Here is a 22432-nt window from a genome sequence, read left to right as displayed (position 1 = left end):
ACACCTTAAAGTTAGTAGTAAAAAACTTTCACTACAATTGGGTGTGCTGTTGGACATCCAGTTGGATTAAGAAGAAACTATATTCTCAACTTGAATGAGATTCCATAGAAATGTAAAGATTAAATTAAAAATTGTGGACCATCTCTGATCCACAGTATCTAGGATCAGACTGGGCACATAACATGCTTACTCTATGCATTCTAAATAAACGAGTAAAGTGAACACTTATGTGTGTCTATATGAAAATATCTTTCTGTCCAACTACTATACTCGGTTTCATCTCTAACTTTAAAAATATTGCCCCCCATTAAGAAAGTTATGGAAAAGCAGGAATTCTACCACACCCCAATTCTGTACTATCGTAATCATAACCCCACCTCGCTTTTAGGTGTACATAAGTGAGAAATCAAAATCAAGAGTTTGGTCTGTCTGTTACCACATGGCCGGCCTCCTTGGGCAACCCCTGGGTTTGACTGCTTCATAGGCCTATTTGCATTGGCTTTCTGGTTTATTTTTATAGACCAGCACTGCCAGCTTTTAAGATTATTCAAAAATTATAGTGGCATATTTTATTTAATGCTTCACTTTCTTTATAAGAGTGGTTTTGGGTTTAAAAATACGAAACATCTCATAAGCCTGATGACTTAGGCCGTGACATGTTCAGCTTAATATAGGCCAACGGGGAAAAACTGGGTCACCACGTTCTGGACACACAGCCCTGGAAAATGTCAGAAGTTGGATGGTCTGTTCTTCTGTCTGGCCTCAGCTCAAGTAACTTCCTGAATAAATCCTAAGTACTTTAAAAAACAAAAATGACTCTTAAGAACATATTTTCTTCTGAGTATGGAAGAAACACTGGTGATATTGGCTTTCCTGGAGCACCCTTTTCCTTCTGAATTTGAAAGTCACAGAAAAATCAATAGTTTAACAAAATGAGAATAAGAGATGAAATCTAGGAGATAATAATAATATAATATCACTAATTTTGTTTGTGCTAATGGAGGTCTGGGACTTCAAAACTATTATGTATCAAAATATAATTAAACATCATCTTTAGACAAAAACACTTGTATAAACACTTTGCTGCATTTTACCACTAAGGGAAAGAAAGCAAGAAAGCAAGAAAGGAAGGAAGGAAGGAAGGAAGGAAGGAAGGAAGGAAGGAAGGAAGGAAAGAAAAGAAAGAAAGAAAGAAAGAAAGAAAGAAAGAAAGAAAGAAATGGAGGGAAGAAGAAAAGGAGGGAGGGAGGAAAGAAGGAGCTAAAGAAAATAAAAATGGGGGAGGTGGGCTATTTGGTCTTGCTATTTGTTGAAAAAATGGTCTGAATTCTTGCTTCTCTGTTCCTGCAACCTCTGAATAAAGGTGTTGGTGAGTAGTGAAAAGGATGAAAGGAACACAGCAGGAAGAAGGAACTTAAAAGGCAAGGCTGATGAGTTTATGATATGAAACTCACAAGCTAAGCAGACAGTCCTTGAACAACTACTGAATGATGCCTTTTTTTTTCTTGTGTTCAGTTAATGCCTCCTCTTCTAACTTCAAGGGGTTCCTACTTGTGGCAATTATAACAATACACTACTCTGATCTTCTGCTCAGGGAGCTAATGCCCCCCTGGAACCACCACCCATTTAGTGCTGATGCTGCACTTCACAAAGGCTGTTCTGACCCAGTGAATGAACTTCGTAGGGGTATTGATATAGGCCCTTTCCAGCCAGGACACTCTCTATGGATGACTTTGCTCCAGGATTTCCCATTGGCCTGGCTAAATCTTTCTTGGAACTGCTCTGTGGCTCCTTATTCCCTCTCTCCTCCCACTGGTATCAGACCTCCGATATTGTATGGAGGCTCTTCCCACATTTCCCTGCTCCCTTTCTCAATAAATCTCTTGCATGTCTAATCCTACTTGGTATCTGCCTCTTGGAAGACATTAACTAAAATATTCACCTACTATCTTGCTTTTGTTTTATGGTCATAAGCAGGTATTTACAAACAGAAAAGCTGAAGCAAAGAGAGGTTTAATAAACTGACAAAGAGGATACTATAACTCAACGGCTTGAGGCTCCTGATTCCCACAATCTTTGATTTAACAAATATTTATTTATTGAATGCCTTCTATATGCCTGGTTCCAGGCCTTATCTTAAGAATAAAGAGCACTTCTTTGGGTGGCATGCTCATATTTGTGATATAAGATTGCTTGCTGCAAAGTGAAGAATGAATTGAAGGGGAGCAAGGGCAGATGAGAGGGGCCAGTTCGGAGACTGGTGCAATCGCCAAGGAAGAGATGATGGTGGCACATGTGACAACAGTTCCAGTGTAGATAGAAGAGATGGGGAAGTATTTCATAGGGAAAACAGATTTTTGATTCAGCAGGTATTAACCCTGGGCCGAGCTCTGGGCTACACTCTGGGAAGACAGAAAACAAAAGACACATTCTTAATTGTCCAGAAGCATTTGGTTGACTTCCATTCAAAGATGTGTGTGTGTGTAAAGGATCTTTTACTGTACTTCAGTACCTTAAAGACCAAAGACATAATGGAAAAAAAGAAAAAACCCAAACCCTCCACCACCAGTGTATCAAGAAGATGGCCATAAGCCTAAACCACAGACTATGAAACACAGAAGTCAATTACCATGGAAAGTTCTGCCAACATGAGGGCACTGAGAGTGGCCCCAAACCTCAGACTCTGAACAGGATGCAGACTTCTCCAGAAATAAGCATCACAATAGTGGAAGGTCTAGCCAATGATCCTTTGATTAGAATAACCAGTACTAGGAGAATTTGAGACAAGCAGGGAGTGCTCTTGGTGCTCTTGTGTGCAGTTCCTTATCATGGAAGGAAGGCAGGAGAAGAGGGCTCATGAGCACAGGCTAATGTGCCATATTAACTTCTATACCCAGAAGTGAATGAGGGTAAAGGACCAAGGGGAATAACCAATCATCAGATCTTAACACAAAGGTTTGTGACTCACTAGGCTTCACTCTGAATCAACCTTCCCTTTAGCATAGGGGTTGCATTTAGTACCTGCTGGTCAAATCCAGCCATTGCTTGTTTTTGTTCCATGAGCTGGGAATGGTTTTTATATTTTTAGGTGGTTAAAAAAATCAAATGAAGAGTAATATTTTGTGAAACAAGAAAACTTCTGAAATCCATATTTCAGCATCCAGGAATAAAGTTTTATTGAAACACAGCGATATTCATTTGTTTACATGTTTTCTATGGCTGCTTTCAGGCTATTTATTTATTTATTATGGCCGCTTCCATAACAGAATATCACAGTTTGGGTAGCTTAAACAACAGAAATTTGTTTTCTCACAATTCTGGAGGCTGAAAATTTAAGATCAAGTGCTGGTAGAGTTGTTTTCTCTTAAGGCCTCTCTCCTTGGCTCACAGACCACCTTCTCACTATATCCTCACATAGCCTTTTTCCTGTGTATGCACATCCTTGGTGTCTGTTCCTCCTCTTTTAAGGACACCAGTCCTATTAGACTAGGGCCTCACATTGATGGTCTCATTTAACCTTAATTGCCTCCTTAAAGGCCCTATCTCTAAATACAGTCACATTGAGAGTTAGGGCTTCAACCTATGAATTTAAGGTATACAATTTAGTCCATAACAGGTTACAACAGCCAGGTTGAGTAGTTGAGAGAAAGACTGTATGGCTTGCAAACCTAAAATATTTACTATCCTGTCCTTCACTTAAGAGGTTCTCCAAGAATATCCAAAAAATTGAGAGGAAATAACAGATTTGGTAACAGAGTATTTATTATAAGACAGCAGAGTCCTCGGTTTGTCCTCCACCTCAGTCTTAGGCTCATATTATTCTTTGAAATCAGTAGATAATATTCAAATATGAGTAACAATCACAGAGGAACCACTGAGGGACATGTACAAAGAAACCCAGAAGAAAAAAGTGGAGAGGGGGTAGCAGATTTTAGAGTAGGAGGATGAGAACATAAGCGAACATGCATCTCAAAATAAATTACACGAAGAACTCAATAAAAATTCACAATGATCATTCTCCATCATTTCAAAGAAATTATATTCCACATGATCTTTTCTTACAAGTGTTTAAGCTACAGAAAAGACATATACCTATTAAAACAATGTATTATGAAACCTTAAAAGCTAAGGCCTAAGCTTAGAAGAGAAGAGACTCTTTCTCTTAGAAGAGAAACAGCATAATGTTGAAGATGTTAAAACTACATCTGAAGCCACAAAACTAAAAAAGTTAGTTTAGACAGAAAACACAGGCAGTAGTTAGGCTTGAAGAATTTGAGAGGTGGAAAGTGATTGTGTACAGAGTATGAGGATAAATATGGAAGAAAAAGAAAAGTGTAACATACATAGAATTGGTGTTCTGGAGAAGAGAACAATAAGGACACAGAATTCAAACAGTAGCATAAAAGTTTCTGAAATAAAAGAACAACTTAACTTTGCTACTTGATAGGACATACTGTGCTCCAGAAAATCTACAATGTTAAGTGCCAGTGAACTTGGCTGATACTGCCCTTTAAACGAATCATATAGGTGTCTGGATGGAAACACTCGAATCAGAAAGCAATGAACATTTGTCTACAGAGGTGTTAGGAAAATCAAATGTGAGCCCCAAAGCATCTGCCTGATCAAGTTGTTCTGTAAGTATAAAAACAACAGGTAGGATTGCAAGAATTCAAGGAATATCCAATGCACCTCCTTGAAAAATATAGTTTGTTAACAAAGACTACCAAGAGGAAGATAGAAGTGAAAAATCATCAGAGCTGGGGAAACCATGATACAAGGACAGGTAGTGGACACCGAATCCATTTAAATACGGAATCAAGGTATTTACACAGGCTTACATAGTTTTAGTTTTATAACTATAATTCATACAGTTAGGTTTTTATCCTGACAATGCCAAAATAATCATATAAAAACCATAATTCAAAAAGTGTGGGGAAGGGCATGTAAGGGGAGGTACAAATGTGCTGATTTCCTTATCTTTTATAACAAGAGTTAGCAGATAGTAAAGTTGAAATATGTAGTTTACAAAACCATAACAAACCCAATCACTTAATGGTTTTCATGTCTTCTATTAACTTTAAGGAATCTTTATGATCTGCTTTCTCATGTGTATAGAAACTTTTAAGGTTAGCAACTCCATTACTCTCACTGGATTCTTTTTCTTACCATCAAATAAAATTGAACTATAAAAAATTATGATGATGATTACATGTAGATTTGGCAAGATTGCTGCTAACACAAAGAGAACTTTTCCATGAATTAGAAAAAGGCAACATCTGCTGAAAAAAAAAAATTACACAAAGAGGGTTCCCCTGGGTTTCTAAGTTACAAAAGACCCACCTTCATCTTGATAGATGACCCCAGGATTTCAAAGCCTAGTCACTCCCTTGGAAGGGCTCCTCTGAGCAGGGAACAATCTACACAGCATGTTTTATTATTATTATTATTATTAATCTCATGACCATTTCTTTCTTCAATTTTACAACTTTGTCGAGGTATAAGTGACATAGAATAAACTGATAATTTAGTTTATGTATGTAACTATATATATCTATATGTATGTAAATATATTTACATAACTTATAATTATGCAATTATACAGAATTATTATAATCATGCATTATGTTATATTGTAATTATTATATGTTTTATCAGCAATTTAATATTAATTATTAGTTTATTAATTATACTAATATTATAATTATGCTATATTATTTATTTATAGTTATATATTTAAAAATATGTAAGTATATATTTATAAATATATAAATATTTAATATGTAAATAATATATATTATATAAATATATAAATATATATAATATATACATCAAAATATATAAATATATAAATATAGATATTTGTTTATATAGTTATACATTATGATGTATATATTTATATATACAAATTATATAAATGTATATTTATATAATTATACATTATGATGTAATTTAGTTTATAATTTGATAAATTTGGACATACAAAACCATCATCCCAAATAATTAACATATCTGCCTTTTGAAAGTTCCCTTGTCCCTTTGTAATCACCACTCACACTCTTTCCTGCCTCCTACCTCCAGTCCTCAGACAACCACTGATCTGACCATTATTTCATGCAGTATCTATTTTTTCTGGTTTCTTTTATTTAGCATAATGCATTTGAGATTCATTCGCATTGTTTTATGTACCAAGCGTTTGTTTATGGGATGCCTGGGCAGCTCAGTCAATTAAGCATCCAACTCTTGATTTCAGCTCAGGTCATGATCTCAAAGTTCATGGGTTTGAGCCCTGTGTTGGGCTCCACGCTGACAGTGCAGAGTCTACTTGGGATTCTCTCTCTTCTCTCTCTGCCTCTCTCTCTATCTCTTTCTCAAAAATAAATAAATAAAAATTTTTTTAAAAAAAGAGTTTTCATTTTTATTGTTGAGAATTCCGTTATATAGAGATATCACTATTTGCTTATGCATTCTTCTACTGATGGACAACTTAGGTAGTTTTCCGTTTTTGGTTCTACAATTAAAGCTGCTAGGAACATCCACTTGTAATTCTTCTTATTGATATTTTCTTCTTTTCTCAAGGAAGTGGAGTGATGAAAACATGTGATAGGTATGTATTTAACCTTTTAAGAACTGCCAAGCTGTTTTCCAAAGTGTACCATTTTACATTCCCACCAGCAGTACAGAAAAGCTCTAGTTACTCCAGATCCTTACCAACACGTGGAATGGTCAGTCTCTTTAATCTTAGCCATTCTAATAGGTATGTAGTGGTTTTAATATTTTTTATTTTAATTTGCATTCCCCTAATAATTAATGATGCAGAGTCTCTTTAATGTGCTTATTTGTTATCTCTATACTTACTTTGATGAAGTGTCTTTCAAAGTATTTATCCATTTTTTATTCATATATTTTTTTCTTTATCCTTTTTATTTCTTTTCTTTTTTTTTTTAGAGAGTGCATGCAAGCAGGGGAGAGGGACACACACACACACACACAGAATCTTAAGCAGGCTCCACACTCAGCACAGAGTCCAATGTGGGCTCAATCCCTTGGCCCTGGGATCATGACCTGAGCTGAAATCAAGTATTAGAGGTTCAACCAACTGAGCCACCTGAGAGCCCCTATTTGTCCATTTTTAAAATGGTTAGTTGTGGGGCAGCTGGGTGGCTCAGTCAGTTAAGTGTCTGACTTCAGCTCTGGTCACGATCTCACAATTTGTGAGTTCGAGCCCCACCTCAGGCTCCGTGCTGACAGCTCAGAGCCTGGAGCCTGCTTTGGATTCTTTGTCTCCCTCTCTTTCTGTCCCTCCCCCGTGCTCGCTCTCTCTCACTCTTTCTCACTCTCAAAAATAGATAAGCATTAAAAAATTTTAAATGGTTAATTGTATTCTCATTATTGCATATTTACAGTTCTTTATTATTGATAAAAGTCCTTTATCAGATAAATGATTTGTGAAGATTTTCTTGCAGTCTATGGTTCATCTTTTCATTCTCTCAGTGAATCTTCTGATGAGCAGAGGTTCTTAATACTGAAAATGTCCAATTTATCAATTTTATTTTATAGGTTATCTTTAGTGTCATGAAATCCTTGTGTAACCCAAGGCCATAAAGATTTCCCCTGTGTTTCATTCTATAATTTTTATAGTTTTAGATTTTCCATTTCTCTATGATCCCTTTTGAGATAATTTTTGCATGTGGTGAGAGGTACAGACACAGATTCGTTTTTTGCATATGGACATCCAGTTGTCTCAGCACCATTTGCTGAAGAGACTATCTTTTTCTTTACTGAATTGCCTTTGTCTCTCGGTCTGCCTTCTTTTGCATTATTCTATGGTGTCATTTCATCTCCTTTGTTGGCTTATAAGCTATAACTCTTTGGGGTTTTTCTAATAGTTGTTGTCATTGATAGAGCTCCTAGTTCTTGCTCTAGGGTTTACAGTCTTCATCTTTGACTTACTAATCTATCTATCTTCAAGTAATATCATACCACTTTACGTATAGTGCATAAAACTTACAGGACTATACTTCCATTGCCCCTCTCTTTTTGGACTATTATTGTTACACGTTTTACCTCTGTATCTATTACAAATCTCTAAATACATTGTTGTTGTTATTTGCTTTACACACTCAATTATTTTTAAAGAGATTAAAATTATTTTCACTTGCATTTCCCACATATTTATCATTTCCAGCACTCTTCATTCCTTTCTGTAGATCCAAATTTCCATCCAGTCTCATTTTCTTTTAGCCTGAAGAACTTTCTTTAATATTTCTTGTAGTGCAGTTCTGCTGATGATGAATACTTTTTTATGCATAATATAGCTGTTATTTTACTTTTATTTGAAAAATATTTTTTCTGGGCATAGAACTCTAATTTGACAGTTTTTCTTTCAGTACTTAAACACCGCTCCATTGGTTTGCATTGTTTCCAGACAGAAATCTGAGGTCATTCTTATCTTTGTTCCTCTGTATAGAATGTATCTTCCCCACCCCACCCCCACCCCGGCAGCTTTTAAGATTACCTCTTTATCATTCATTTTAAATCATTTCATTATGATGTGCCTTAGTGTAGTCTTCAAATTTCCTGTGCTTGGAGTTCACTGAAGATCCTGGTTCTGGTGGTTTGAAGTTTTCATCAAATTTGGAAAAATCAGGTCATTACTTATTTAAATACTTTTCTGTTTCCATTTTCTCCTTCCCTTTGTAAATTCTAATTACCTGTATACGTGGATGCTTGAAGTTATAGGCAACTGACTTTTTTAAATAGATTATATTTTTCAAGGCAGTTTTAGGTTTACAGCAAATTAAGTATAAGGTATAGAGAGTTCCCACATACCCCTCTGTCCACATACCCACAATTTTTCCCACTATCAACATCCCCCAATGAAGTGGTATAATCATATAACTGATGAACCTACATTGACACATTGTTATCGCCCAAAGTCCATAGTTTACATTGGAGCTCAATCTTGGTGTTGTACATTCCATGGGTTTAGACCAATCTATGACATGTGTCCACAATTATAGAGTTATACAGAATGTCATATAGTTGTAACCAAACAGCATGCAGCTTTCTCACATTGGCTTCTTTCACCTAGAAATAGCATTCAAGTTTCTCCCAGTTTTTTCATGGCCCAACAGCTCATTTCTTTTCAGCATTGAATCATATTCCATTGTCTAGATGTATCACAGTTTATTTATCTATTAATCTATTTTTACTATCTACTGAAGAACATCTTGGTTGTTTCCAAGTTTTGATAATTATGAATAAAATGGCTTTAAACATTCATGGGTAGGTTTTGAGTGCCATGAGTTTCCAACTCCTTTGGATAAATACCAAGAAGCACAATTGCTGGATGACAAGGTAAAAGTATGACTAATATTGTAAGAAACTTCCAAACTTCCTTCCAAAGTGACTGTACCATTTTGCATTCCCAGGAGTGAACGAGGGTTTCTATTGTTGCACATCCTCATCACCATTTGCTGTGTTGTTGTTCTAGATACTGACCATTCCAGTAGGCATGTAGTGGTATCTCAGTTTGTTTTCACTTGATGACATACGTTGTATGACATCTTTTCATATGTTTGTTTACCATCTGTATAACTTCTTTGGTGAGGTGTGCTCTTTCTTTTCCCCCAACTCTTCTTCTGTGTGTTTCATTTTGGATAGTTTTTATGTCTTCAGTTTCACTCACTGATATTTTCCTCTGTCATGTCTCAACTGCTATTAGTCTCATGCAGTGCATTTTTTTTTTTTATCTCATTCATTACTAGAAGTTCACTTTGGATATCTTTTTATATCTCTTATGTCTCTACTTAATATGCTTAATCTTCTAGCTTCATGAACATATGCAGTGTGGTTACAGTAGATGTTTTAATGTCTTTGTCTAAGAATTCTATTATCTATGACATTTCTGGGCCTGTTTCTATTAATTAATTTTTTCTCCTCGTTATGGGTCTTATTTGCCTGCTTCCTTGCCTTCTTGGTAATTTTTAATTGAATGTCAGTCTTGGTGAATTTTTCCCTGTTGAGCACTGAATATTTTTATATTCTTATAAATATTCTTTAGCTTTGTTCTGAGATGTAGTTAGCTTAGTTGGAAATGATTTAATCCTTCCAAAGCTTGCTGTTAAGCTTTTTATGTGAAATCAGAGCAGTCTTTACTCTAGGGCTCATTTTTCCCAATTATTTAAGCAATTTCCTTAGAGTATACTACCCAATCTCCTGAGAATTACAAGGACTTTTTTTTTTTTTAACTGTGGCTGAAGAGAGCACAAACTATTCTCAGCCCTGGGTAAACTCTGGGATTGTTACCTCTGATCTTTTCTTGTGGTTTTTTCCCTAGGTTTGGGTAATTTTTTCACCAGTATGTGCTGATCAGTACTCAGCTGCAGATTTAAGGCTCAGGCTCCCCTACCTCCCCCGCCACCCTGAGGGGGCTCTGTCTCTCTGTGAAGTTTTAGTGTTGTCCTTTGGATTCCAGCTGCCCTGGCCTTCTTGTGTGGCCCAACACTGACTCCTCAAGTCAGGCAGACAATCAGGCTCTGCTTGGGTTCCCCCTCCCTGCACCTGCTAGAAAGTTTCCTCAGGAAGTAAGCGGGAGCAACTGTCAGGCTCAACTTACTGATTTCCCCTTTTCTAGGGTTCACTGTCCTGTACTGCCAGATGACCCATGTCTGAAACCACTCTTATACATTTCATCTGTTTTTGATGTCGTTATTGTTGTTATCTAAAATGGGAGGGTTTATTTAGCCAGCTCCCATTATTCTATCTTAGCTGATAGTGGGAAGTCCCAAATGTGTTTTTGCAAAATTATTTGTTTCCTATCTATCTGTCAAGAGATTTAGGGGATGAAGGTCAACAATATTAACGAAAGTTGTTTCTGGGTCATGGGGTTGGGCTGATATTTTATTTCCTTCTTTGTGCTTTTCTGGATTTCTTAAGTTTTCAATATTGACAATATATCACTTTCATTTTTAAAACTAACCGCTGGCTCATTTCTCCAATAGAGCATTTACTATCTCAAATTAAAAAATAAAAATCACGAGCATGTTTATTTTTTTGCTAGATTTCTAAAGCATCCTGTAGAATCAACTAAAAAATGGTGAACAAAAAGAGCAATACCTTTTTTGCACTAAACTAAAATTGCCAGTTATATACTTTAAAACTATGTTATATGATCTGAAATCCTGGCAATTTTAAGCCTGCTTAAAAATGTAAATATGTATGATAGACATACAATGGCATGCTCTCAGCAATAAAAAGGAAAGAGCTGCCAATACATGCAGCAACAAAGATGAATCTCAAGACAATCAGGATGAGTGGCAGAAATCAGACAAAAAAGAGCACATATTGAATAATTTCATATTTGCAAAATTCTAGAAAATGCAAACTACCTACTATGACGGAAAGCAGGTCAGTGGTTCCATGAGGATGACGGTAATGAAACTACCAAGGGGCGTGAGGAAACCTTCGGTGTGAAGGATATGGTCATCACCTTGGTTACAGTGCTGGTGTCCTGGGTTTATACATATGTTAAGGTTTATCAAATTATACACTTTAAATGTGTGCAGTTTATATGTTGATTATACCTCAATAAAGCTGCTTAAAAAACACTGATTTTAAAATTGGAAAAAAAAATCCTGTGACGTATCTCTCTCGTAAATTCATAGAGAAGGGCATAAAGGATACATCAGGTACCTGCTCTGTGCCAGGCAGTGGTCAGTGCTGGTACTAGGTTTTGCCATCCAATCCTCATCAACCGTGCGAGGCAGGCATTTTCATTGTTCCCACATTTTACAAATGAGGAAGCCCAGACTCAGTGAAATTAAAGGCCTCTCCGCGGGAGCCTGAAATTTGAGCTAAGTCTTATTTCAGGGTTTTGCCTTTTCTACAGTAGTACAGGTCTCTTCGGGCTTTTTTGCTTACTAGCGTCTTAAGTATCATCCGCCCCTGATGGGTTGTTAGTTTGTAACAATACCCTTGCTTATCACAGGTTTTTGTAAAGTTATGTTATGGTTTAGGCTTTTCAGATTAGGATGATTTTTACAGACTACTCAAGATTGAGATGAAATATTTAAATATGTAATACTGCTTTTTCTTTGTTTACATGTGTCATGATATGCACATTTGTATGAAATTTAAAACCTAGAATACAGACATGTTGTAGGATGTCCAGTAGAATCAGAAATAAATCTATCATGTAGACAACATCACATGTCCACCTTCTGTTAAAGTCCAGATAGTTTAACTAGCAGCCATCTCCTTGTAATTTGCTTTGCCATAGAATGAAACTATAATGATTTTTTTCTAATTTCTCTTTGTGTTATAAACACAACCACAATAGAAGAAGAAATAAATTTGAATATTATTTCTCTTTCTGTTCCAGCCTACCACCCATTCTTCTCTGTCACAAACCTGAATGCTGCCTCATCTGCTCTATCACCTACTTCCCTGTCTATATATTCTGCCTTTTTTTCTCTGAACCTGTATGTACGTTACTCTCTCTTTCAGGAATGAAGTCCACCCTAAAATGTTCAATATTCTGTAAAGATATGTTTGAATGCTGCCTCAGCCCTGGTATCTTTCCTGTTCATCCTGACCAGAAATGATCAACTCCCTCTTCCCAATTCTTAGAATATTCATTGTCCAGACCATTCACTTAACTCTTAGAGATCACATACCACCTTATTAGTCTGCATACTACCTTTACTCTTTCACTTTTTAAATTATGATTGGGCAGGAGTCCTGTTACACACTTCTATGCCTCTCCTTGTACCTAGTTGAGTGCCTTACCCTTAATAAGTACATGGGCAGCACATTTGGTGAATAAAGGAATAAGGAAATGATTTTCAAGTCTCCAGAAGTGCCAAAGAAAGTCGGAGAAAGCAGAACCAGCTGCATAGAACTCAGTATGGTAACCTAGAGATCTGGGCTGTGCTAACCCAGGCCTGGAGGTACAAAACAAAACAAACAGCAACGTGTGCGGCCACATATTATATTGTAGGATCCTCAGGCAACCTGGTGGGAAATTGTGTGTTATCCCTATTAGATGTTAAAACGTATGCATAACGATAAAGTAAGGTCAGTGGTTGTTGAAATATGTATCAAATGGTGTGACGTCTGGAATTTACTTCAAAATGAGCTAAAAGAGAATAGTGATGAGACAAAACTAGTTTGTTGGTAATTACTGAAGCAGAGGGATGGATACATGAGGTTTTATTATACTAGTCTATAATTTTGTCTGTATATAAACATCTCAATAATAATTTTTTTAAAAAAAGATTTAGGGTTAAAAAGGTAAGATGTCTAGTGAAGCACAAAATATTCTCACTCATACAAGTCCACTATTTTTACATGTGTGTCCCTCCAAAACTTATCTTGGATAAACAATAACACCAAGGTTCACAGCTGGAAGGAAATCTGTGTCCATGCCACAATGCCCTTAAAGCCATAACTGAAATACTGGAGATCTGTGCTTGTCTGATTTTACTTTTGCATAATCATACCATATATTTCTTTATTCATTTAAAAAATGTGCTGAAGGCCTTCTATGTGCTAAATGCCACATTAGATGCAATGGCCCCATCCAGTCCCATCTCAGTCTAACAGGGAAGTCAGATTGCAGGTAGTCACTAAAACCTTCCATCTTCCCTACTTTGGTAAAAACATAACCTCAAGTCAAAACCTGGGGATCTGTCCTTGCTTCCTCTCTTTTTCTCACTCCATATATCCAATTCATTATCAAGTCCTGTTCACTCTACTTTCCCTCATGTCCTCAGTTTTCCTCTTCCATCCTGATTTCTACAACCTTCACTTCTATTTTCTTTATTTCTACCACTCAAATGATCTATCTCCTAGCAGTCTCCTAATTGGTCCTCTTGCGTCCATTCCTGTTTTTCTATAGTTCATCCTCCAAAATAAGCTTCAAATGTAGATACATCGGATAACACTCCTCCCCACAGTTGGTTCCCATTACAATCAGGATGGAACTTACAGGATCTGGCCTGCAACAGTTCAAATGGCCTCCCTGAAGAAATGACATGTGTTATCCCACAGATGTGTTCCAGGCTGGTTAGGGGGGAAAGTCTGCCAATTATTTTCTATGTGACATATTATCCTTCCAAAGGAAATACAGAAGTATATAACCTGGCACTGCCATAACCAGATTCCTGTCAATCATTAGGTTAATATAGTTGACATTAAGGGGAAAAATGAGACTAAAATAGAAGTATAAAATTCCCCTCTTCTCTTAGCAAGCAATTTTAAAGTATTTTCAGACTTCCAGCCTCAAAATTATGCCATGAAATAAACGTGCTTACTATTTGTTTATACTTTATTATGTCTCACCAAGCTTTAATATGCTTGCATACTGACATCATATAAAGATGTATAGGCTGCATAGAAGTTAAATGAAAATCTCTACATGAAAACAGTAACTATAAACAAAAATACTGCTAACAAACAAGCTAAGTAAGCCTAGATAAGTAGCCTAATATTATATCATTAGTTGGTATTTCTCAATTGCTTTCAAAGAAGAAAATGCAGCATAAATGTAAAGTACTCTAGGAATCAGAAGACTTCTGTGAACTCGAAAGTCTTAAATACAAATTTAAGACAATCCAAAAGGGAGACACATACTTGTCAAGTCTTCCTGACCCCTGATCTACATCATAGCAAAAACAAAAATAAAAATTTTTCCAAGAGTAAAATCAGTGCATGGTTTGGGTAGCAGGTATTTTTATTTTCCATGGGTACACTAAACAGAAGGGAAACCTCCTCGTGAAAGCTTGCTATTCTGTAGAAAACTGGAAGGATCATATCAGAAATTGATGTTGAAGTTGGAAGTCACGTAAGTATAGTACAAGGACTCTCTTCTTAAGGCAAAATGAGGGCACTTATTAAATCTGTCACAGGTTGGATATTTTTGGGTTCTGTATTCAGGCTAAGGGCATAGTAATAATAAAGAAAACCATTTGGAAGTAGGTAAGTAGGATGATAGAACTTATCATGTCCAAGCACTAGATACTTTACATGTACCATCTATTTTAATCTTCACACCTAATGAGGTAGATGTTTTCAATATCTCCATTTTATAGATGGTAAATATTTTTCATACTATGAATGTTTTTGTCTCCTTAGTCTCTGGGACTGATGTAAGGGTGTTTTTGAACTACTGTTCAAGGGGATGGTTATTAAGGTCTTTACATTCTAGTCACTTTTTGGAAAATTCTAATGAGTCATCAGACTTATGCAAAGCTAGTGGCAAGGGTGCCAGAAATAAGGGAAGTTAAAATGGTGCATTATCTTTTTAGCAACTGTTTTCAGTCACATTGGTTCTATGTGAATGACTCCCAAAAAAGCCAGGACCACCCTGAATTCTTCGTGCCAGCTATAATCCTACATCTCTAAATTCCTGAAGGACTCCCCTAAGTGGATACGCTTCTGGACATCTAATTCAATATTCTAAATCACAATTCATAATTTTCTACTTCTAGCCTACTTATCTTCCTTCATGCCTAATTGATACTAAAAACACTGATATCTCTACAGGCATTTGAAACATTTTTATCTTTAGCTTTGATCTCTTATTGCTTATTCCATTGATTCAGCTTGTAATACTTAGCAACCGTCTGTTCTTTCCACTCCCTGTGAGTAATTCTTACCAATAGAATAAGAGCAGAAGTGATATGGTAATTTCCTGGCCAAGGCCCTCTCTACTCTTCCCCTTCTAATTTTGCAGATGAGCCACGTGCTAACCAAAAATATATGCCTCAAACTAATATGCTGAGTCATCATTTATTTGGGGCATCTGTTTGTTACCACAGCCTAGCATACCCTAATATACATACTTACTGTCAGGCATTGTGCTAAGCACTTTATATAAATTACCCTCATTTAATCCTCAGAATAACACTATGAAGAAAATGGGGCATCTAGGTGGCTCAGTCAGTTAAGTGTCCAACTTCAGCCCAGGTCATGATCTCATGGTTCGGTGAGTTCAAGCCCCACATCAGGCTCTCTGCTGTCGGCGCAGAGCCTTCTTTGGATCCTCAGTCTCCCTTGCTGTGCCCCTCCCCCAACCTCAAAAATAATAAACATTAAAAAAATATTATGAGGAATATATTATTACTATTCCCCTATTACAGGAAACAAAACTGGAGCTTATATAGTTCAAGAAACTTGTGCAATGTCACAAGTAAGTTTCAGAACCAGGTTTAAAAGCAGGATTGCCTAATTCCAAGCCCCACTTTTTAACCAATACTATATGACCCCTTTCACAATTAATAAAAGAACAATAATTTTAAGCTTCAAAGTTGAGGTGCCATTGTTTCTTTGTCTTGGGACCCTTTTGAGAGACATTCCAACATTTTGGCTTATTGAATTACTGAAAGTCTAGTTCACATGGAATACCCCTCAACCTGAGTATTTGTAGGAATTTTAAAACTGAAATCGTTTATATTTCATTCAACAATTATTTAATGAACAATGTTCCATAGACATTGGGTACATGAATGGATATGCTGACAAAGAGGTAATATTAGAGCAGAGGGGATAGGAATATTTAATAAAGGTATTAGGTACACACGACAATCTGTAAGACAGCAAAATAATGCATTATTATTCCACGTTATGTAAGAGGAAATTGAGACATTTGGCTTAAGATTAGTCCAATCTTATATAATGAGCTAATGATAGGGACAGAAGTAAGACCCTAGTCACTTGACCACAAAAACCTCAAAGAATCTATTTCAAGAAGGGTGTGGATGAGAGGAGATTAGTTTATAAGACACTAGCTGTATTGTTTCTAAAGAGTTACTGCTAAGATAATCTTAAGATATGCCTAAGGTTTTTAACCAAAAGCTTCATAGGAAAAGACAAAAAATATGAAATTGCCCTCCCCATATAGTCATACAGAAAGAGGAAGAGATGTGCTTCTAGAGATGTGCTACAAAGATGTCTCTGCACGATGCAAAAATAGAAGCCAGTCGTGTAGAGCAGCAGCACACAATTCCTGTGAATGCATTACAGAGATGGCTGAATCACAATATTTCACCCTTAGCTTCCAAGCACACAGATCAATTTAAGTAAATTCCCAATTCTTTTTTATTTGCTGGATTCACAAAGCAAGTTCTACTTCAGAATGGAAAGGAATACTTAATAGTCCCTCAGAGGGCTCTTTCCATTCTAAAAGATACCATGCGTATGGCTGTGTTTCAGAAGTAATTGATTACCAAAGTGGATACATTCACCATTCAGTCACATTAGGCTCCCTGCTTCTTTTGGCTCCTTGGGGAAAAAGCCATGTGACCAACTGATTTTTTGCCTATCTGCAATGCAGACAAACATATTTTCATTTCTTAAAGCAAAACAAAGTGACCTTCCTGAGAAATGTTCAAAGATCCTTTCAAAATGAACACAAATCCTTGCACTATAAATAAGCTACACAGCATTAGAGACACATTTACAATTTTCTACATAGCTGAAAGAGGAAATGAAGTTAACTACACAGAAAGAATATTCTTTCATTATAAATTCTTTTTTTAAGTTTTTTTTTTTTTGAGAGACAGAGAGAGAGAGCCAGCTGGGGAGGGGCAGAGAGAGAGAGAGAGACAGAGAGAGAGAGAAACCCAAGCAGGCTCTGTGCTGTCAACATAGAGCCCAAAGTGGGGCTCGATCTCATGAACCATGAGATCATGACCTGAGCCAAGATCAAGAGTCAAATGCTTAATTAACTGAGCCACCAGGTGCCTCCCCTTTTTTTTTGAAAAAAAAAAAAAAAAAAAAAAAAATACATCCTTTATATAAAGCAAATATTCAGAGGGAGATACAATATTTATGTACATGAACTCACTTCTAAAATAAAATCCTGGCAAATGAAATTACATAGTATACTTACCTTGTTTTTCATCAAATTATAAAATGGATGGTGCCTTTTTTTTCTATATATAATCCCCCTAAGAATGTGGATTTAGCCACTATTTAAAATAAATTAAAAGTTTTTAAATTTATTTTTATAACAAGTCTTTTTTCTATAGCGCTTGTCATCAGTTTATAATTATTTTTCCAAAATTCAATTATAAAAAAGAAAAACATATGCCAGAATTTCACAGTCTTGACACTATTGACATTTGGGGCTGGAAAATTCTTTGTCATATAGTGGTAGGGGGTATGGAGCCCCCCTGTCTGTTGTAGCATGTTTAGCAGCATCTGTGGTCTCTACCAACTAGATACCAGTAGTGTCCCCACCCCACCTCCGAGTTGTGACTTTTAACAACCCAAAATGTCTTCAGACTTTGTCAATTGTCCACTAGCTGGCTGGAGGGCAGGGAGCAAAACAACCCAGTTGAGAACTACTGACATATGCTGATGCTGCTATGCAACTTAGTGCAGCTTTATTGCTCAATACCAGAAAGTAAAACATGCAACAACCCATCATACAGCATAGATGCACCTAGGAAATGCCCTGAACTATTCAGCTTTCCAATCCATTTAGGACATTGTAGAATCATGTGTATTTGAGGATGGGACCTGGGGCTCTTTAAGTGAAGAGGAAGTTTAACATTGAAAGGAATATCTGTAGACAAATTATTACTCATCCTATGGTTTCTCCATGCCCTTGGGGTCCCATTTAGTCCTGGCCAAGTCCAAGAGGAATGTGAAATTGTTTAGATTTTAGAATATCTTTGGCTCTTTCGTAGTTCAAAGGTATCTGGAAAGGCCATACTACTCCATATTCAAGCAGCTCAGCTATTTCTTGAAAGGATCTGGCTTGGCCTCAGGGACTCTATTCATGGGTGATTTCTCCATAAACATACACTAAAAGAAAAGTATAGGATTTTTTAAAAAATTAGGATAAAAATACATAAGATTCAGAAGTATCTTTGGACTTGCTGGGTGGCTTGTTGATTTACAATTCATCAGGTGTGTTGCACATGTTAGGTACAGTTGTAGACATCAGGGATATGGGTCTGGTGTCCAGAATGCAAAGAACACTATAATTTATTAAGGCCCTACAATGGACCTTTATGTAATACAAAGTCCAGAATAGGTAGTGTCATCCACATTTTTTAAAACAAGGAACTAATACTCAGAGCTGTTAAGTAATTTACTCAGTTTTACAGAGTTTCTAAGTGTCAGAATTCACATGTGAAGTCATATTGTTTGGTGTATTCTTAGACACACTTATAGTTAGAATAGAATGTGCTAACCACACCAATAAATATAAGTTTCAGCAATAATATGGAGAAAATGGAGGTTAAATCTGCTTTGGAGGGTAAGAGATAGTTTCATAGAAGAGTGGGTATTTACATGAAACCTATAAGGATAAGTAAGAGTTATTTGTCATCTCACATTTACTTGTTCCCATGGCCAAAAATAAAAAAAAATATTGAAAGCCAATTATGCACAAAGGCACTGTGCTAAAAGTTATCAGGTGCTTCTCAAATTATGGTCCTGGGACTAGCAGCATTGTATCACTGGGAACTTGTTGGAAAGGGAAATTCTCAGCCAAAACCCCTGCCTTGTACCTTCTGAATCAAAAGCTCTGGGGATGGAGCTCAAGAAACTGTATTTTAATAAGCCCTTCAGGTGATTATGCTGAATGTTAACATATAAGAAGCACCAAACAATCCATTATATAACAGTTTATTAAATAAAAGGTAGATAAAGTTGAGGGCCACCTATGTGGTTCAGTCAGTTGAGCATCTATTGATTAAGGCTCAGGTCATGAACTCACAGTGGTGAGATCAAGCCCTACATCTGGGTCTGTGCTAGGCATGGAAACTGCTTGAGATTCTCTCCTTCTCCCTCTGACCCTCTCCCACTTGCTTGCACACACATGCATGCTCTCCGTCTCTCTCTCTCTCTCTCTCTCTCTCTCTTAAAAAAAAAGGGTAAGTAAACTTGAAATTAAAGATTTAAAGCAGAGTTTTGTAACAAGTGTGCCATGAATGGGTTATAGGTATACCAAAATCTTAATCTCCTTGGCCCCTGCAACCACCTGGTGGTTTGGGGGTAGCCAAGGCCCCAATTCATTACATCTACCTATGAGGATCCCCATTCATACACCCCAAAATGCTTTTAAAAACATCTATTTTCCTGAGTACCACAAGGTGAAAAACTTTGGAAAGCTCTGGTATAGACAAAAACTGCTGTCAAATTTCAAGAGAGACAGAAGACACTTTGGATCAAACTACTGGAACAACATTCTCTGGAGTGATGAAGTATGAAAGGGCCTTAAACTTGTCACATTCCCTCATAGTGACAAGTCACATTTTCTCTTCCCTCTTTAATCACAATACCCCCAGTCTGGTAAGAGCCTTTCCTTTAATTAATTTAAATAAATAAACATAACGAAGATTTTAGAGGAAAATAGAGACTATTTTCATGATCTTGAAGAAGTAAAAGTTTTCTTAAACAGAGCACAAAAAGCATTCAGTGTAAAAGAATAAAAAATTGATAAATTTGGCTATATTAAAATTTAAAACATCTGTTATCAAAAGACATCAAGAAGGGAAAGTCAAAGAATAAGAGAAGATACACACACAATTTATAAATACATATTTGAGAAGAATATTTTCATATATCTTACACAACAAAAGGAAAATACAGACCCAATAAAAAATGACAAAATCCTTGAAGAGACACAAAGGAAAATATCCAAATGACCAAAACACATATGAAATTATGTTCAATATTGTTGGTCAGCAAGGAAATGTAAATTAAAACCACAACGTGATACCATTACGCATAATGACTGAAAGTAAAAAGACTGACAACAGCAAACGTATTTTGGTGAGATTCAAGTGCAAACTGGTATACAAAGAGCAGCAGAAACTATTTGGCAGTATCTACCAAAATTGAATATGTATACATCCACTCCTACAGCACCTCCACTCCCACATGGACTGAGAAATGTACCCACATGTGCTCCAAAGCTCTTGTTGTAATAGCCACAAGTTAGAAGCTACAAATACCCATCTATAGTAGAAGGGATAAGTAAGTTATCGCATATTCACACAATGAGATACTATACAACAAAGAGAATGAATGAGCTATGTCTCACACAACAATTTAGATGAGTCTCATAAAAATAATTTTTAGTGAAAGAAGTCAACACAAAGGAGCGCACACTGTATTTACTTAAAGAACAAAAACACAAAAAAACAATCTAATAAAAAAACTAATTTTATTAGAAGTTGGGAAATACTGGTGACTTTACATTGGGAATATAAACTTTCTGGGGGGCTGGTGATATTCTATTTCTTGAACTAGATGCTGACGCTATGGGTATATTGAATTATATCAAGGTGTGCAAAGGTATGTATCAAGGTAGACACATACAATGTATATTTTGGTTAAAGTACATATGACGCTTTATCAAAAAGCTTAAAAAAAGCGGACCAGGTAAATTCCTCCTCAAAGGTAATCTATCTAGACACATAAACCAGACATCTGTCCTTTTGCTATACCTTCTCCTACATTCATTCCCTCCGTACCTTTTGCTGATCAACAAATTCCTGGTTCATATTGTCAGTGCTTTAGTTCAGGTTTTAATTATTACTGCTCAGTAAGTAATTGTTGAACAACTGAACAAATGAATGAATGAATGTATGACCATGAAAGCCTTGTGTGCAGTTTCTTTTCCAATGAACTCTTGACGATGAAGCCAAAATGGTCTCTGGACAACACAAGTCTGATGACAGAACTTCACCATGAATTCCAGTTCCTCGGCAGTGCCTGCTCATCCGTCCGTGTCTGGCTCCAGTCTTCATGTCTAGGCCCATCTCTTGTCACTCATGTGCATGTACTGTTCTAGCCACACTGAAGGAACAGCAGCTTCCAGATTCTTTCATTCTTGAATGTTTGCCCATTCTCCTTCCTCTTTCAGAATACCCCCTCCTCATCTAGCCAACTTCTATATGTTCTTTGTATTTTACCTTGTCATTATCTGACTGGGAAACACTCTTTGACTATCTCAAGTTGAATTAAGAGCTCTGTGCTCCAGCACCAATGCATGTATACCTCTGCCATAGCAAAGTAAGCACAGTACTGACTACATTTGTTTGCTTGTTAGTGTCTCTTATTTCACAGGTAGAAACTTGAGGGTAGGGATCATGTCTTATCTCTGAATCGCTATACCCAGCATAGTGCCTGCTATACACAACATACATAGAGGCATATTAGTAAATAAATGACTGGCATTCCAATCATCACCATACCAGCATGTAATAACTTTTTTTTTCTTTTAGGGGGAGGGTCGTTGGCTGTGAAAAGCAAGCAGAAAAATCAGGGAAGTAATTTGACCCTAGATAACTGATAGTCTGGTAAGGCAAACGATGCCTTCATTTCATTAACAACCTGAGCAGTGTGAAAATATTTATGGTCTGCTATGTTTCAGACACATCAACATTATTACTTAATCTTCACAGTGACC

The 22432-nt window shown here is 36.5% G+C and overlaps 1 protein-coding gene across 6 annotated transcripts in view; it reads right to left on the bottom strand.

Moving 5' to 3' along the window:
- Positions 1 to 22432, bottom strand: part of LOC145715376 (uncharacterized) — a 282156-nt gene that overhangs the window by 63467 nt on the left and 196257 nt on the right. Inside the window, exon 4 of one of the 6 annotated variants that reach the window (XR_014137479.1) lies at positions 21201 to 22262. The exons of the other annotated variants lie outside the window; for them this stretch is intronic. The gene's annotated coding sequence lies outside the window, so the exon portion shown is untranslated. Of the gene's footprint in view, positions 1 to 21200; positions 22263 to 22432 lie in introns of those variants that run through there. 6 annotated transcript variants of the gene reach the window in all.

This window comes from Panthera onca, chromosome A1, assembly GCF_046562875.1.
Source record: "Panthera onca isolate mPanOnc1 chromosome A1, mPanOnc1 haplotype 2, whole genome shotgun sequence".
Lineage (NCBI taxonomy): Eukaryota > Metazoa > Chordata > Mammalia > Carnivora > Felidae > Panthera > Panthera onca.
Note: the sequence above shows the minus strand (reverse complement) of the source record. Positions and strands in the feature narration are given on the sequence as shown.